Source organism: Macaca mulatta, chromosome 3, assembly GCF_049350105.2.
Source record: "Macaca mulatta isolate MMU2019108-1 chromosome 3, T2T-MMU8v2.0, whole genome shotgun sequence".
NCBI lineage: Eukaryota > Metazoa > Chordata > Mammalia > Primates > Cercopithecidae > Macaca > Macaca mulatta.
In genome coordinates, this window is record NC_133408.1 from 196,393,630 (window position 1) to 196,412,911 (window position 19,282).

At 48.7% G+C, this 19,282-nt stretch overlaps 1 long non-coding RNA gene across 1 annotated transcript; it reads right to left on the reverse strand.

Moving 5' to 3' along the window:
* Window positions 1–2,069: 2,069 nt before the first annotated feature.
* On the reverse strand, window positions 2,070–9,749 carry LOC144340038 (uncharacterized). The gene is made up of 2 exons (XR_013415760.1): window positions 4,799–9,749; window positions 2,070–2,250 (listed from the first exon to the last, which is right to left on the reverse strand). It is a non-coding gene; the product is annotated as an uncharacterized LOC144340038 (long non-coding RNA).
* Window positions 9,750–19,282: the final 9,533 nt, after the last annotated feature.

Below are 19,282 nucleotides of genomic sequence, written 5' to 3' on the forward strand. Positions count from 1 at the left end.
ACATCTCAACTTGGATGCTTAATTAACCCCCGGGGGCACGAACAGAACCAGCCAATAGAGACCCGGGAGCTCATTCCGATTCCTGGACCACGATCCTGCAGGGACAGGGCCGTCTTCCTCCCCTTCTCCCAGTGGGAGGTACTGGGATTACAGGTGTGAGCCACTGCACCTAGCCTAAATGCATTTTTAAAGTTTTATCTGTAAAACATCATACAGTTAAAAATGACTTTTTTGGATGATAGTTCTATGAATTTTAACACAGGTACAGATATGTGCAACCACAGCCACTATCCAAATTGTACTCCAAAAAAAGAAAATGGGCTGGGCGCAGTGGCTCATGCCTGTAATCCTAGCCCTCTGGGAGGCCGAGGCAGGAAGATCACCTGAGGTGAGGAGTTTGAGACCAGCCTGGTCAACATGGTGAAACCCCATCTGTACTAAAAATACAAAAATTAGCCAGGCATGATGGCAGGTGCCTGTAATCCCAGCTACTTGGGAGGTTGAGGCAGGAGAATTGCTTGAACCTAGGAGAAGGAGGTTGCAGTGAGTGGAGATCGCACTACTGCACTCCAGCCTGGGTGATGAGCAAAACTCCATCTCAAACAAAACAAAACAAAAAAACACAACAATCAGTTTGTGCAATTTACAGCCTCTCCATCACAATGCTGTCCAACATCCATGAGAAGGTTTAATAACTTTAAAAGCAAAAGCCCTGTTTTTAAATTCTTGAAAAGCAAATGAGTTTTTTGGTTTTCTGTCTGGCACCCTCTAGAATATAAACCCATTAAGTGTAGCTTCCAAGTAACCTGACCTCAAGCAATCCTCCTGCCTCAGCCTCCCAAAGTGCTTGGATTACAGGAGTGTGCCATCTCGCCTGGCCAGTACTTCTTGACATTACAATATTATGAGTTCAGCCCTCAGCATTGCTTAGTATGATCAATTTAGATGCCAGGATTGGTCTGACAAGAATACCTATTTTGATGTTAGTTGGCGTAACTAATACGTTGCTGTTTCTGTTGACAATGGTTGACCGGTCCGTTTAGTTGCTCTTTGAGGCCTACTGAGAACTCAGTCATGTTCCTATATCATCAACATGGAGGATCAGCTCTTGCTTATTTACTTTCAGAGGCAATAGGACCAGATTGGCAAAGAACCATTCCAGAATCTTTAGATGTTTAGGCTGAGTAGGTCAGATCCATCTTAACATAGTTAAACGTGCAGTTTGATGTCACAAGGCTATTCCTACCCACTCTGATTTTTTTAGTGACATTATGATAAAGGCAAAAGGTACATTAAAAGCTTTGGATCTATATTGGGGTCGTAAAATGTCACCCATAGACAGTTCCTGTCTAGGGATTCATTTGCCGGGCAGATCAATAAATGCTGTGAAAAGTTCTACAATAAGTACTCCCAACCAGCTGCTCTGCACCCAAGAGTGTGCGCTAGTTAAACAGTAAAATATTTCTGTAATTTCAGTATCAAATATATAATTTACTCAAAGAGAATAAATTAGTTTTCAGGAAACTTAACTGAGAAACGGTGTGTTAGACTTGCCTTGTTTTCTAGGATAAAATCCTGATAATGACCACTGCCCGAGAGCCAACCCCAGACAGGCAGATGCTGGAGATTTTACTCTTCAGTGTGGGGGTTAAAACTTACTATCTAGTGGTGGTTTCGTGTCTGTCATTGAGAAATGCCTTTATTGGCCGGGCGCGGTGGCTCACGCCTGTAATCCCAGCACTTTGGAAGGCCGAGGCGGGCGGATCACAAGGTCAGGAGATCGAGACCATGGTGAAACCCCGTCTCTACTAAAAATAGAAAAAAAATTAGCCGGGCGCAGTGGCGGGCGCCTGTAGTCCCAGCTACTCGGAGGCTGAGGCCGGAGAATGGCGTGAACCCGGGAGGCGGAGCTTGCAGTGAGCCGAGATCGCGCCACTGCACTCCAGCCTGGGTGACAGAGCGAGACTCCGTCTCAAAAAAAAAAAAAAAAAAAAAAAGAGAAATGCCTTTATTATGGCAAAAATCCAGGTATTTCCAACTCACCAGGAAGAAGACAAAATAAGCAAATGTATCTTGGTAGATGTTTACTCTTTGAATGTCAATAAGAATTTCACTCTGAACGACAGCAGGTTTCCATGGTCCTCAGACAGGCAGCAGACAGCTGGGTCAAAAGCCGTGCTAACAAGTGAACCCAAGGTGAGGGAACTTTCAGATCCACACTCAATCTCTCCAACAGGAAGCATCGCTTTCCTGGCAACAGAAGGATTAATCATACATTGCACCAGGGAGAGACGAAGCTTGGTAATGTGAGACTGTGATTTACAATGATCTCCTGATTTATTGTTGTGTATTTTTAAGCCGTATTATTTAAAATGCAGCTAATTTAAAAGCTAGTGTTCAGCACCACATGACTGCTGCTAAAGATCTACTCTCTGCTGATAAGAAAAGCACCGTATTCTGTCCCCTTACTCCCAGGTCCCCAAGGCAGATCCAATCTCTAACAAAATCGCCTGTCAGGTGACGAATCTTGCTTTTCTCTGGGAAGTTATTATTTCTGTCTTTTTGTGTGTGTTTCCAATGCAGTTTATTTTTATTTTTATTTTTTATTTCTTAATTTTTTTTTTTTTTTGAGGCGGAGTCTCACTCTATTGCCCAGGCTGGAGTGTAATGGCACGATCTCAGGTGATCCGCCCACCTCGGCCTCCCAAAGTGCTGGGATTACAGGCGTGAGCCATCGCACCCGGCCAAGACCCTGTCGCTTAAAAAAAGAATAAAAATTCACGTCTTGTAATAAGGAATTAAAGGCAGGATGAACAAAGATTTTCTTTTCTTCTCTTCTTTTTTTTTTTTTTTTTTTTTTTTTGAGATGGAGTTTCCCTCTTGTTGCCCAGGCTGGAGTGCAATGGCACAATCTTGGCTCACTGCAACCTCCGCCTCCCAGGTTCAAGCAATTCTCCTGCCTCAGCCTCCTAAGTAGCTGGGATTACAGGCATGCACCACCACACCCAGCTAATTTTGTATTTTTAGTAGAGATGGGGTTTCACCACGTTGGCCAGGCGGGTCTCAAACTCCTGACCTCAGGTGATCCACTGGCCTCTGCCTCCCAAAGTGCTGGGATTACAGGCGTGAGCCACTGTGCCTGGCCTATTTCTTAATTTCTTTTTTTAGAGACAGGGTATCTCTCTGTCACCTAGGCTGGAGTGCAGAGGTGCGATCATAGCACACTGTAGTCTCAGGCTCCTGGGCTCAAGTAATCCTTCCATCTCAGCCTCCTGAGTAGCTGGGACTAGAAGCCTGTGCCACAATGCCTGGCTTCAAATGCAGTTTAAATGTTACAGAAACCCACACAAGAACAGTACTTAATAGTAACAAACAGCCTTGCTGGATGAATACAATGATATATATTTTTAGTTTTACTTTAATTATCCTTCATCATTCAACTGAAATATGTATTTTTAAAGGGGCCCTTTTGTAACCAGCATAACTGACACCCCTTGTGTTATGTGAGGCTCTTGCAGGTGGCTCCCTTTAGTCCTAGCTCGGCCCCACAGATGGGCAATTCAGCCAACACCCTCATTTCATGGCTGAGGAAACTGACTGTCCCAAACCACACAACAGACTTTGCCGCACTGTGTTCCTGGTAAGGTGGGCACTTCCTGAGTCCACCATTTGCAGAATCTGCAACTCTACTTCTAGGCCACACCAATTGCTGCCTTCTGGAATTTGGGAGGCATTGAATGAGTGGATATTTTTTTAAAGCTTAGAATAGTGCTTGTCTTATGGTAAACACACAATAAATGTTATGTCCTTACTATGACTGACACAGAACAATTAAAATCTATCCAAGTTCATTATGTGCTAAATCTATCCAAGTTCATTATGGTTAGTACAAGACAACGGACTATACAACCCTAAACATGGTAGTGAACACAAATAATGTTTTTAAAGGACCTGTTAAACTTTCTCCCCAAAATTTACAATGTTGCAATGCAAATAATTAAAATGAAAAATAGACACAATTTCCCATATGAACCTTGACATCTAAACAACAGGGATCCCCAACTTGGGCAATTTTTGTACTTTTTTTTTTTTTTTTTTTGAGACTAAGTCTTGCTCTGTTACCCAGGCTGGAGTGCAGTGGCATGATCTCAGCTCACTGCAACCTCCGCCTCCCGGATTCTCGTGCCTCAGCCTCCCAAGTAGCTGGAATTACAGGCATCCGCCACCATGCCTGGCTAATTTTTGTATTTTTAGTAGAGGCGGGGTTTCACCATGTTAGCCAGGCTGGTCTTGAACTCTTGACCTCAGACAATCAGCCCACCTCAGCCTCCCAAAGTGCTGGGATTACAGGCATAAGCCACCGGGCCCAGCCTTTTGTACAAATTTAAAACATCTCCAATCAATGGACAACCGTGTGTTTTCTAAAGGCCCCTATGCCAGGCCCTGAAAAGATAATTTCCAAGCATGGGGAGATAGAGAATGGCGAAAAAAAGACTCCAGGGCAATTTTCTTCTGGGCAATTTTTTTTCTTTTTCTTTTCTTTTTTTTTTTTTTTTTTTTTTTTTTTTGAGACGGAGTTTTGCTCTTGTCGCCCAGACTGGAGTGCAATGGCACCATCTTGGCTCACTTCAACCTCCACCTCCCAGGTTCAAGCCATTCTCCTGCCTCAGCCTGTTGAGTAGCTGGGATTATAGGCGCCCACCACCATGTCCTACTAATTTTTGTATTTTTAATAGAGACAGGGTTTTGCCATGTTGGCCAGGCTGGTCTCGAACTCCTGGCCTCATGATCCACTCACCTCAGCCTCCCAAAGTGCTGGGATTGCAGGCATCAGCCACCGCACCCGACCCAAGACTCCAGGGCAATTTCAAAAGGGAGGTGGGATTCGGCCAGGTTGCTGTGTGAGAAGGCGCTGGCCACGTGGCAAGGGCGGGAGCAGGCTGGGGCTTCTGTGCTGGCGGCAGTGGCACAGGTGTGGAGCCTGCGTTGGGAGGCCACGGCTGCAGGAGAGGAGAATGAGCCTCAGGAAGCAGCAGCAATGTCTTCTGGCTCCCACCCCTTTCTTCTGGGGAATTCCTCTCTCCGCGTTCAGGGCATGGCTCCTGCCTCCCCAGCCTCACTAGGCAGGAATCCTCAGGGAGCCGCCACCTTCACACCAGCCACCCTCCCGGGCACTGGCACCGAGGGTTGCAGGAAGACAGTAAGAATGGAGGATGATTGCCTCCTCCCCTTTGTTTCTCCAAAACTGTGTGTGTTGAAGAAAGAACCTTAGGTTGAGGAGGAGAAATCCAGCTTGGTTTCAGAAAGAGAGAGGGCCGGGCACGGTGGCTCATACCTGTAATCCCAGCACTTTGGGAGGCCAAAGCAGGCAGATCACCTGAGGTCAGGAGTTTGAGACCAGCCTGGTCAACATGGTGAAACCCTCCGTCCACTACAAATACAAAAATTGGCTGGGCATGGTGGCGTGCATCTGTAATCCCAGCTACTCAGGAGGCTGAAGCAGGAGAATTGTTTGAACCCAGGAGGCGGAGGTTGCAGTGAGCCAAGATTGCGTCACTGCACTCCAGCCTGGGTGACAGAGCAAGACTCAGTCTCAAAAAAAAAAAAAAAAAAAAAGGCAAAGTGAGAACTCCACACGGCTTGTGTCTGAGTAGCCACTGGTTATTATTAGAGTTTCGCTGTTTTGTTTGTTAGCTGCTGTGGTAAGTCAGATTCTTTTGCACACAGAAACAAAGATGTTCCTGCGAGTCACCTGCCTGGGAGTGGAACTGAGAAGCCCTGCATCGAGCTGGTGCGGGACAGGGAGGTAAAGCCTGCGGTGAGGATGTGGAAGGACGAGGCCACCCCATGGGCAGCAGCCCTCAGAGTGGGCTGGGCCCGGCAGAGGAGAAGAAGCTGGGCTGTTGATCCTTGATGCCCACTTGTGCTGTTCCGGGGCTGGCCCCACTGGCCCCCTGGGACCCAGAGAGAAAGGCCCTCACTCTGGGCATCACAGGCACGGACAGCCGGAGACAGGGAGGCACCCACAGAAGGACCCGCTGCGGCCTCTCTTTCAAACTTTTTAAATGGTCTGCAATTTTTATTTTGAACTGTTTTGTTCTTTCTTTTTGAGCCAGGGTCTTGCTCCGTTGGCCAGGTTGGAGGGCAGTGGCGTGCAATCGCGGCTCACTGCAGCCTCTGCCTCCTGGGATCAAGCGATCCTCCTGCCTCGGGCTCCCAAAGTGCTAGGATTACAGGCATGAGCCACCATGCCTGGCCTATTTTGAACTTTGTATAATAAGAAAACACTTTTTCCATCTAGAAAACATAAAATACACCTGGGTGTTGCATTGCCAGGATTTCTGTGTTTGGACTTAGTTTGTGATCTGAGTAATATCGAAGGGGAGGTGACTTTAGCCAGTGATTATACTAAGTAGTATCTTATGCAATTTGAAAAAGCTACATTCAAATTCTATTAGTTTGCTCTAGGCCTGAGTAACATAGCCACATAGAAAGATAGAGTTGTTTGTTTGTTTGTTTGTTTGTTTGAGGTAAGTCTTGCTCTGTTGCCCAGGCGGGTGGTGAAATCTCAGCTCACCACAACCTCCACCTCCCAGATTCAAGCCATTCTCATGCCTTCTCATGCCTCAGCCTTCCAAGTAGCTGGGATTATAGGCAGGAGCAACCACACCCAGCTAATTTTTTTCTATTTTTAGTAGAGATGGGTTTCACTGTGTTGGCCAGGTTGGTCTCAAACTCTTGGCCTCAAGTGATCCTCCCACCTTGGCCTCCCCAAGTGCTGGGATTACAGGCAAGAGCCACTGTACCCGGCCAAAAAACAGAGTTTTATAAGTCCTGTAAAAGCAGCAGACACCCTCGGCCCAATGTTGGCTAACTCAGCAGCAATTACAAGGCATTAGGGTGAATCTTCTCAAGCAAGAATGTGAATGGGAAACCACCTCCATGTAAGATTACCCTGCGAGAGCACAACACTGCTTGGCATAGACACAAAAAATAATGAGAAGTTTTACACGACTAACAAAACAGGCATATTTTTTTTTCCCCTGAGGCAGGGTCTTGCTCTGTTACCCAGGTACAGTGGTGTGATCTCGGCTCACTGCAGCCTCCACTTTCTAGGCTCAGTGGATCCTCCCACCTCAGCCTCCCCAAGTAGCTGGGAGTGCAGGCCCATGCCACCACACCCGGCTAATTTTTGCATTTTTTGTAGAGATGGGTTCTCACTATGTTGCCCAGGCTGGTCTCAAACTCCTGGGCTCAAGTGATCCTCCCACCTTGGCCTCCCAAAGTGCTGGGATTATAGGTGTGAGCTACAATGCCCTGCCCCAATAGGCATAACTTTTATCAAGAAGCTGAAGTATATAAACGTCAAAAATGTAGCAATTCTTAATTTGAGGGCATTTAGGTAGCATTCGCTACAAATGAGGGGAGCACCTCTAGAAAATAGAAAATACACTCAAAAGGAGGAAAGTGTATAGAAAGAACAGAAAGAGCTAGTGAAAATGAATGATGCCTCTGAAATACAGCCAGTACTGGATGTAACTTTATGTTAGTCAAATGCGTAAGAACTGGCCAACGAGGCCTGGTCAGGGAACAAAGGTTTTGCAAGGACTTTGGTAATCAGGGTAAGATTGATAACCATAATGAAAGCCACAACATTAATAATAAAAGATCAATGACACAGACAAATATATTTATAGATCATTGCCTCAACTGGAGGCCCGCGAAGGCCCAGATGTATCACTGCTTTCAAATTTATTTATAGATCAATGTCCTAATGTGATAAACAGTTGGCTTGTAAACTAAAAATACTGAAAACCACAACACAAAACTATGAATTTTTCCTTTTCTTTACTGTGCAAGAGATGTCAGCCCAGGTCTATGGTTCGGGGACAACTCCTTACTCATCTGATGAATGGGATGAACGGTGTCAGAGGAGGAGTTAACCCCGCAGCCAAATTCTAATAAACAACGGGCTCAAGACCCTTGTCGACAAGCTCAGCCCAGACTCCAAAGTTTCACTGGAAGCATCTCCCACAGAAATGGCCTTCTCCATGTTGAATACGACCCTACTGCTACAGCTTGGTGCCGTCCAAGCTCCGGGGAGAGAAAGATGAACTTTCAGCTCTTGGCTCAGCCATTCCACAGACAATTAATATTGCAAAAGGAAAAGACTGAGGCTACGGCGGGGCGGCCTCTGAAAGTTCATTTCTGCCCACACGTATCTGCCTTGAGTGTTCTAAGGCACTTACTCATTCATTTGTTCGTTTGCTCGCTTGTCCGTCAAACGTCTGAGTGCTGACTGTGCGCCAGGAGTTGAAATAGGCCCCAGGGCAGAAATGTGAACTGTAGTCAGTTGAATAGGAATCGGAGGGCTAGACTCAAAGTCTCGTGTGGGAGACAGAGGCGAGCACAGAGAGTTCCGTATTAAGGTTACCCATCAGGGCACCAGGCACAGGAGCAGAGGACAGAGGAGGCCCCTTGCTTCGGGAAGCAGGGAATCCATCACCCAGCAAAGCAGAGGCAGAGGGCGGAGACGGTGCCAGCCAGAGGGCAGGTAAGGCGCCAATGCGAGTGCTGCCCTGTGGCAGCATGGGGTTCCAGCTACTGGGGAGACTTGAGTCCGGGAGTTTGAGGCCAGGTTGGGCAACATGGTGAGACCCTGTCTCTTAAAAAAAAAAAAAATTTGAAAAGAAGTAGTCAATGTATGTGTTGGTGCAGGAGGAGGAGTCCGGAATGGGCCTAAACCGAGCATGAAGGAACCCGGCCCTCCAGGTAGGACTCGCCCTGGACTCTCAGGCTACACACGGAGCCACTGAATGATCTGAGGAGGGGAATGGGACGTTGAAGAAGGGGAAGTTGGGGGACTTGGGGGCGGTGGAGTCAGGGCTTCTCCCCTCTCCAGGAGGCTGACCTCTTGTCAGTGGGAAAGATGAAACCGCCTGAGGTCATGCCATATAGGGAGGGTACGGGATGGGTGCGCACTCTCCCTGGGAGTGCAAACCGGCACAGCTTTCGGGTTGGAAATTTGGCATTATCTGTTAAATTTAAAAATAATTTCCCGGCCAGGCTTGGTGGCTCAAGCCTGTAATCCCAGCACTTTGGGAGGCCGAGGCAGGCGGATCACGAGGTCAGGAGATCAAGACCATCCTGGCTAACACGGTGAAACCCCGTCTCTACTAAAAATACAAAAAAGAAATTAGCCGGGCGTGGTGGCGGGCGCCTGTAGTCCCAGCTACTCCGGAGGCTGAGGCAGGAGAATGGCGTGAACCCGGGAGGCGGAGCTTGCAGTGAGCCGAGATCGCGCCACTGCACTCCAGCCTGGGCGACAGAGCTAGACTCCGTCTCAAAAAAAAAAAAAAAAAAAAAAAAAAAAAAAAAAAAAAAATTCCCTAAGCAATTTCTGGAAGGAAATTCTTGTGAAATTTGCACAACCCTGCAAAATACACAAAAGGAAGTTTACTATAGCATTTTTTTTAGATGGAGTCTCGCTGTGTCACCCAGGCTGGCATGCAGTAGCCCAGTCTTGCCTTACAGCAATCTCTGCCTCCCGGGTTCAAGCGATTCTCCTGCCTCAGTCTCTCTAGTAGCTGGGACTACAGGCGTGCGCAACCATGCCAAGCTAAGTTTTGTATTTTCAGTGGAGACGGGTTTTCACCACATTGGCCAGGCTGGTCTTGAACTCCTGACCTCAGGTGATCTGCCCGCCTCGGCCTCCCAAAGTGCTGGGATTATAGGCGTGAGCCACTGAGCCTGGCCTACTATAGCGTTTTGTAATAGTACAAAAACAAATTATGTTTTTAAAAGAAAACAATCAAATATTCACCGTTACCGGATTGGTTACATAAGTCACACCCATAAAGCCACTGAAAAGAGTGAGGGATCCAGACTTTCGGACTCCAGTGTGCAAGCAAATCATCCAGGGAGGCTTTGAGAATGTAGACTCTGCCTCGGGGTCTGGGGAGGGCCTGAGGGGCTGCACTTCTCATAGCCTGCAGGTGCACGGCTGCTGCTACCCTGGGGCCCCTGCGCCAGGTAGCCAGGACCCAGATGACCAAAAGCAAGCGGGAACATGAGAAACAGTATATCCTATTTTGGTTTAAAAAACCATAATGCAAGTTAATATACACATCACATATCCAGAAAGATATGCATTTCTGGAAGGAAGAGCTTATGGTGGACTTTTCCCTCTAAATTTTATATACATAATTGTAACATTTCAATTTTTATAATAATCATGAATTATCTTTGCAACCAGAAAAAAAATTAAATGTGTTAAGGTAATCGACCAATATATTGATGCATTAAAACAAAAAAAAATTGGCTGGGCGCGGTGGCTCAAGGCTGTCATCCCAGCACTTTGAGAGGCCAAGACGGGCGGATCACGAGGTCAGGAGATCGAGACCATCCGGCTAACACGGTGAAACCCCGTCTCTACTAAAAAATACAAAAACTAGCCAGGTGAGGTGGCAGGCGTCTGTAGTCCCAGCTACTCGGGAGGCTGAGGCAGGAGAATGGCGTGAACCTGGGAGGTGGAGCTTGCAGTAAGCCGAGATCACGCCACTGCACTCCAGCCTGGGCCACAGAGCGAGACTCCATCTCAAAAAAAAAAAAAAAAAAATTGTGAACCTGAGTTAAAAGTTACATTTCATTATTATTATTATTTTGAGAAAGAATCTCACTCTGTTGCCCAGGCTGGAGTGCAGTGGCACGATAGATCATCTTCCAGGTTCAAGCAATTCTCCCGCCTCAGGCTCCCCAGTAGCTGGGATTACAGGCATGCGCCACCAAGCCCAGCTACTTTTTGTATTTTTAGTAGAGACAGGGTTTCACCATGTTGGCCAGGCAGTCTCAAACTCCTGACCTCAGGTGATTCACCCGTCTTGGCCTCCCAAATTGCTGGGATTACAGGCGTGAGCCACCACACCTCACCACAAGTTATACTTTAAATTGTTTATCATATTACTTTTAATAGATCATTTGGGCTTTTTTTTTTTTTTTTTTGAGACAGGGTCTCACTCTGTTGCCCAGGCTGGAGTGCAGTGGCACGATCTCAGCTCACTGCAACTTTTGCCTTCTGGGCTCAAGCAATCCTCCCACCTCAGTCTCTCCAGTAGCTGGGACCACATGCATGTGCCACCATACCTGGTTAATTTTTGTATTTTTTTTTAGATATGGGGTTTTGCCAATGTTGCCGAGGCTGGTCTTGAACTCCTGGGCTCAAGTCATCCTCTTGCCTCAGCCTCCCAAAGTGCTGGGATTACAGGCATGAGCCACCGAGCCCGGCCTGGGCTATTATTATTATTTTTATTTTTATTTTTATTTTTTTTTTGAGAGGGAGTCTCGCTTTGTTCACCAGGCGGGAGTGCAGTGGCGCGATCTCGGCTCACTGCAAGCTCCGCCTCCCGGGTTCCCACCATTCTCCTGCCTCAGCCTCCCGAGTAGCTGGGACTACAGGCGCCGCCACCACGCCCGGCTCTTTTTTTGTATTTTTTTTAGTAGAGATGGGGTTTTACTGTGTTAGCCAGGATGGTCTTGATCTCCTGACCTCGTGATCCGCCCGTCTCAGCCTCCCAAAGTGCTGGGATTACAGGCGTGAGCCACAGCGCCCAGCCGGCGCTGTTATTTTTAAAGAGCTGTTCTAATCAGAGCCCCAAGTAGCCACTTTTTTCCAGGCTGGGGGAAGTTCTCAGATACAACAGCTTTCTGCCCGCCCACCTGGATTGCAAGGTCCTGCAAGCTGCAGGGTGGCCTGCTGAAAAGGCAAAGCCGTTACTGTCCCTCTCTCACCCTCACCTACGCCCCACCCAAAACATGGCCATGCTTCCTACTGCTCCCAGAATGAACACAAAACACTCCTGGATTGGCAGAGCTTTCACGCCTGGCCCTGGCCACCTCGCCAGCCGCATGTCTCACGCACGTCTCCTCATGCCCAGCACTCTGGCTGCCTTCAGACTCTAGTGTGTGCCACCTGCCCCCGACAAACCGACCTCAGCATCATCAATGCGCTGGTTCATGTTCGTATTCCTCACCTGTCCAGCCAGGTGGCAGAGCCTCCCATTTCCCCACTCCGGGCCCCTTTACCCAGGACCATGGGGACAGGACTCTTTCCCACGCAACTGGGTGACGAGGCGCGACTGGGTGACGAGGCACCACTGGGTGACAAGGTGCGCTGGCATCTGCAGGGTCACAGATGCAGGGGTCTTTCAAATGGGGAGCAGCCAAGACACTCACACTAGGCCTCCACATTAGGATCTTGGGTTGAAAAATCCCCCACAAAGTGTTAGAAGTCCTGGCTTCAGAACAAAGAAACCTCCACCCCAGGAGGTCAGAACCAGTGCAGATGGCCCAGCGGCCGCTAGCCAGGCCTCAGGGAACGAGCGCAGACAGAAAACTCGTGCAGGTCAGCTGCTCAGGGAGTTCACTCCTGACCACGGAGCAGCTCTGTGGGCCAGACCCAGGCTAAGCACCTGGTGCAGGGATCGAATTTAATTCATGTGGTTCCCGTGGAGTGGGGTGGCAGCAAGGCTGTGGGCTCCCTCTCCCCGGTGAGTCCTGCAGGAGGACTGAAGCAGGGCCTGGGCTCCGGGAGCTCCAGCAACGCAATCCCTGGCGAGGCCCTGGTCTATGGCGCGGAGAGCTCAGCCAGGGCAGCGGGCGCCAGGCATGAGGACGGGCAGAAGGAGAGCTCTCCCACTCTGCTGCCTCACCTGGCGGCCTTGACGCTCGGCCACCCAGAAACGGGCCCCAGCTGAAGGTGTGGTGGGCCGGGACCCTCCTCCCAGGGCTGGGAGCTGCGGGAATCCTGGCTCCCCCGAGGCTCCTCTCCATGGACTGAGTGGCAAAGTCCTGTGGGACGAGTAGTGTGGGGAGGTGCTTGGGGAGCCCTTCACCCTTCAGCCTCTGAAAGACTCACCATCAGACCAAGGACCAGAGACCCCAGGAGAACGCGCCCTCGTGGAGCCTGAGTCCGCAGATGTCTGAGTACAACTGCCCCCAGATGAAGACCTCTGAGGGCCGCCGACAGCGTGGGAACAGTGAGGGAAGGAGCAAGCGGCCCTCAGGCCCAGCACAGCAGCCACTTAGGGAGCATAGGGAGGGCTGGTGTAAGTTCCAAGCTGAAACAAGAGCATTTTTAGAACAGCCACATGGCACCGGCACCACCACCACATCCCATTCCACAGATAGACCGAGACCGGAGAGGTGAGCAAGTCTACGTGGCTGGAAATGGGGAGATCAGGGTTTCGCCCCAAGCCCGAGAGCCCAGGGCCGCGCTGTTGACTACTCTGTGTTCACACGGTGCATTTGGCAGCACCACTGGTCCTTCCTGAACCTTCCTGTTCAGGGTGAGGCCTTAAGTCTTGCTCACGACTACTCCCCACCTACCTAGCTCAGGTTCCTGGCAGGCGCTGGCCCTGCGTGATCCCTGGGAACTCCCGACCACAGCCTGGTCTCCCAGCAGCCTGAGCAGACTGTGGTCAGCTGCTGCTGGTGACCAAGTCCTGATGCTTTGTTCCAGCACAGCCAGAGTGCAGGTCGGGCTCCCACCCACAGTCTGGGGCGGGGACAGGTGGTTGGGTGGTGTAGAGCACAGGAGGGCAGTTCCTGGAATGGTGACAGCCAGGGAAGGGAGCAGGGCTGCAGACAAAGGCCAGGCAGAACAGGAGCATTGGAATAGTAGAGTAACCAGCTCTAAAACATGCCTCAGGGGCTCGGAAAGTGACTTACTCCTGACTCCTGTGTACACACAATACCCTGAGGTGGTGAGCCGAGCCCCTGCTCCTGCCAACGCTCACTCCTGTACAGCGCCCAACACACCGGGTGCTGGGGGCCCCTGTATTTCATTTCTACACACCACAAAAAGTGCGGCTGTTGACCCGGAAGATGGAAATGTTTTCAGTGAGATGTGGGGCTGTGGGTGTCTGGACATCTAGGTTGCAAGAGGCAGGAAAGTTTTCAGCGGAAACTTGTGCCTGGCCCTCTGAATGGGGGGAAATGAATTCCTCTCTCCCCACACTTCCCAAACGTCTGTGCCAGAGCTTCCTTCCCCACTTCTAGACGACACCCCAGGTGCATCGCAGAGCTTTTTCAGTCACTTTCGAGCTTTAGAACAGCATCCTTTGCAGATTTTTTTTAAAAAGTCCAGCTAGATTTAAATCAAAATTTCATCTTTCCACCAGTTCAGACCTCACCTCAGTTCGGAAATCTGCTAGGAGGAGTGAGGCCTTTTTCTTCATGTCCCTAACTTGGCACATCCTCACATTATTGGGGGCTGGAGGTGCAGGGGCGCGATGTCATCCTTCCCTCTGACAGTTCCCCCACGCAGGACATTCTCCCGATGCCTCCCCTCCCCTGGGCGTGGGTAAGAAAGCTATGCTCACCGCCCTTGCCACCCTCTGCCTCCTCTTCTCCGATAGCGAAGGGTCTCAGGACCCCTCCAGCCTCCCTTGGCAGATCCTGCGGCTCCTGGACGGACATGGGGGTGCTCATCACCTGCAAACCTCACCAGAGCTCCCAGGAAACAGAAAAAGCCCCCATTCTTCCTGCTCACTCCACAGTCCCCCTTTCCTTCTGGGTCCCTTCCCTGCTCCAAACACCCCCAGCTCCCTGGAGACTCAGCCTGGACCGCCGCAGACCACAGACGGACGGACGCCAGGGCCTGCCTTCAGGCAGAACTGTGCCCATCTGTGCTTCAGAGCCCTTCCCTGCACAATGAAGACGTGGCCTGCACCTCACATGGTGGCTGCTGTGAGGACAAAGGATGAGGCTTGGGAAGCCATTGGCTGCTGTGACGATGGAGGCTGAGGCTTGGGAAGCCATTGGCTGCTGTGAGGATGGAGGCTGAGGCTTGGGAAACCATCTGCACAGCTTCTGTCCACAGCAGGTGGGACATGTGCTCACACTGCCCAGTTTGGCTTTGCTTCTGCCTGACACCCATCGTCCACTCCAGCCAGGCAAGGTCACTGTGCCATGTGCCAGGCTGATTCAGAAGCCCTCACCTCCTCCCACATTGCCCACGGGAAGTCCCACATCCTCTCGGGCATCAGAAATGCCCCTCTGAGCCAGGGGCCCCCATCCCCTGCCTTTTCCAGGCCTTGCCCCTCTCCCTCCTCCTCCTCCAAGACAGGGAGCCCAGGACACCAGGACATTTGTGCTGCAAGAGTTAGCGAGGTAATTAGGAGAAAAACAAGCCAGATAAAAGTTGGAAAGGAGAAGGTTAGGACAGGGAAATCTGACTGTCTCCGATGTCCATTCTTTTCATATTCTCTAATAACAGAGGCCCAGATTTTTGGATGAGCATACAGCCTTCATACATATTAGAAAATGTAATGATCCCATTGACAAAAACAGAGTGATAAGACACTTGAGAATAAACTCTGCAAGAAACATATGCACAACCAATATGAAGAGAACACAGACTGTCTGAATGAATGGAAGGTATATACTGTCCTTAGAGAGGAAGATTTAACATCATAAATATTCTAGCTTTTATTCCCAATTTAGTCTACAAATTAAACACAGCCCCAGTTAAAAATACCAACAGGATTTTTCATGGATGATCGTTAATTCTAAAGTTCGCTTTTTAAGTTGGGTGCAATGGCTCTCACTGGTAATCACTGCACTTTGGAGGACCGAGGCAGAAGGACCGTTTGCACTTAGGAGTTTGAAACCAGCTTGGGCAACATAGCAAGAACTCCTCTATACTAAAAATAAAAAATAAAACAAATTAGCCAGGCATGGTGGCATGCACCTGTAGTCCCAGCTACTTGGGAAGTTGAGAAGGGAGCATCACTTGAGCCCAGAAGGGCGAGGCTGCAGTGAGCTACGATCATGCCATGGCACTCCAGTCTGGGCAACAAGCAAGATCCTGTGTCCAGGCTAGGCGCAGTGGCTCAAGCCTGTAATCCCAGCACTTTGGGAGGCCGAGACCGGCGGATCACGAGGTCAGGAGATTGAGACCATCCTGGCTAACCCAGTGAAACCCCGTCTCTACTAAAAAATACAAAAAACTAGCCGGGCAAGGCGGCGGGCGCCTGTAGTCCCAGCTACTCGGGAGGCTGAGGCAGGAGAATGGCGTGAACCCGGGAGGCAGAGCTTGCAGTGAGCTGAGATCCGGCCACTGCACTCCAGCCTGGGCGACAGACCGAGACTCCGTCTCAAAAAAAAAAAAAAAAAAAAAAAAAAAGATCCTGTGTCCAAAAAATATATAAAAACAAAGATAAAGTTTATTTTTAAAAAAACAAAAGCACTAAAGAAATCAATTATGAAAATGAAGAGTAACAAGGAATGAGAAGACTGATATTAAACTATGTTATAGAGCCATAATAGTTAAAGCAGTATAGCACTGAGGCATACACATGCAGGAAGATTAGGAAAAAGAATAGAGAGCCCAGAGATAGGTTCAAATACATTTTAAAAACTTTGCTGTATTATCAAGATGGTGTTTCAAATTGGTGGAGAAAAGGTAGATTTTTCAATAAAATGTACTGGCATTGACATTTTCTGGGGAAAAAATTAGGTTGGTCTTACCTTGTTTTATACATCAAAATAAAAAATACATTGGTCAAAGATTAAGTATTTTAGGAGCCAGGCATGGTGGCTGGCGCCTGTAATCTCAGCTACTCAGGAGACTGAGGTGGGAGGATCACTTGAGCCCAAGAGTTTGAGGCCATGGTAAGCTATGATCCCGCCTGTGAAGAGTCACTACTTTCCAGCCTGGGCAACATCGAGAGACCCTCATCTCTAAAAAGAAAGGGGAAACTTTAAAAAAAAAAAAATCTTTGAGTGGGGAAGGGCTTTCAAAGTATAATACAAAACTTTAGAAGTCATAAAAGACTGATAATTCTAACAATGCAAAAAAAAATTTTAATCATCCATGGCAAAAAAACAAAAATAAAACTAGTCAACTAGAGAAAAATACATATTTGCAACATGTCATGAACAGGAGCCAATTTCTTTAATATGTAAAGAGCTTCTGTAAGAAAAGACTGTCATAAACCATAGAAAAATGGGCAAAGGATATGAATCGCAATTTTGCAGAAATGAAATGGAAATGGCTCAGAAGCATATGAAGGATGGTCAGCTCCACTTTTACTAAGGAACATGCAAATTCAACTTAATGAGATTTTTCCTTCCGTCAAATTGGCAAAGATAAGTTTCATAACTTTCATTCGTTGGTGTGACTTCCATGGATGGTCCTTCAGCAATATTTATCAAATTTACAAAACACACATCATCAATTTCAGAATTCACACACTTCTAGGAATATATCCCTGAAACTGTACTCTCACATGAAATGCTGTGTGTGGAAAGTTATTCACTGCAGCATCTTTTTAGTATGAATGTGTGGGAAATAAAAACCATCAGCAGGGACTGCGTCACTAAATGATGGACGGCCTCTCCATCACTGACTTTGCAGCCAATAAAAAATAACAAAGCATCCATTCATTCACGTCTATTTACCGAGTGCCACTAACCCTGGGGACAAATCCACAGACCAGAAGTCGTGCCCTGGTGAGAAGGAGACAACAAACACATAAGTCAAACGGGGAGGGAAGTGCCAAGGAAACAGGATGACAGGAAACAGGATTTTGAGGCTGCTGCAGCCTCAAACGGGGCCGCCGTTGGGATGGACTCGCTGAGACATTTGAGCAAAGGCTGGGCTCAGAAACGACCAGGAGCCTGTGCCCGCACTGGAGCAGGGAGAAGCACCGGAAGAGAGGGGAGACAGGGTCAGGAGATGAGGAGGTGAGGGCAGATCCAGCAGGAAGGCCAGGATTCCTGGAGAGTGAGCCGGCAGGCAGCCACGCGGTCCTATCGTCATATTTTAAAAGCATGCCTGTGGCTGCTATGCTGAGAGCATACTGAAGGGTTGAGGGGATGAAAGTGGGGAGACCAGACAGAGTCCTTTGCAATAATCCAGGCAGAGATGATGATGGCAGGGAAGGTCCATTGGTCCCTCCCTCTGCTGCAGGATGCTCTACAAGATACATTGGTAAATGAAAAAAGCAAGATGTGGAACAGTGTTTAGTAAACTAATGCTCATGAGACACAGCACACACACTTACACTTCACTGAGTATAGAATCTGTTGTGAAGATCACTTGAGAACACGATATTGCTGCTTCATGGAAGGAGAACTGGGTGGCTTGTGGATGGGCATGGCATGGAAATTGACCTTTTCATTTATATCTTTTTGCACCTTTTGAATTTTGGACTCTGTACATAGAGTATAACGCTTATTAAAAATTCCTTTTTTTTTTTAAAGTACCTTAAATATTTGAGAGACGAAAATATTTGCACATAGGAGATACACAGGATTATTCAAAATTTTTTATTTGTAAAGAATTCCTTGCCGGGTGTGGTGACTCATATCTGTAATCCCAATACTTTCGGATTTGAGCTTAGGGATTTGAGTTTGAGACCTGCCTGGACAACACAGGGAGACCCTGTCTCTACTTTACATTTATATTAAATTTTATATTTTAAAAAATTCCTAAAACATATAAGGAAAACGGACAAAGGCCATAAACAGAGGAGTAAATACAAATGGCCAGTGAACTAAGACAGCCACTCTCATCAGGAACTAAATGACAAGACGCCATTTTCAGCTGACAAGCTGGCAAAAATTAAAACATTTGAAAGTCAAGGACGGCCCGGTGCGGTGGATTCCGTGTAATCCCAGCACTTTGGTGGCGCCATTGCACTCCAGCCTGGGCAACAGAGTGAGACTCGGTCTCAAAAAAAAATTTTTTTTAATTAAATAATTAAAGTCAAGGGCGGGAACTCTGGAAATGAAGCTTCTGAAGCTGTCCAGGAAGAGAAGCGGCCCCTGGTCAGGCCAAGAGCCCCACAGCAGCAGCCCCGTCTTCCCCCAACTCACTGCTGGGCGGGGGCCTCCCAAAAATTCAGACTCAAACCGCGCGGCCTCTGCGTTCCCTTCCCGGTTCACGTTACCCGGTAACGAGGAACCACAAACGCTCTGCCCCTGGTGGGAGCCCAGCGTCCAAACCCAGCCTGGGCAGGGCCGGCTCCTCTGGGGTCCTCGGCCGCCTGGCGGAGCCTCCCCTCCATCATCCTCGAGGATTTCCCTTTGGAGTCTCTCTCTCTGTCGCCCAGGCTAGAGTGCAGTGGCGCAATCTCGGCTCACTGCAACCTCCGCCTCCCGGGTTCAAGCGATTCTCCTGCCTCAGCCTCCGAGTAGCTGGGATTACAGGCGCCCGCCACCGCGCTCAGCTGATTTTTGTAGGGACGGGGTTTCACCAGGTTGACCAGGCTGGTCTCGA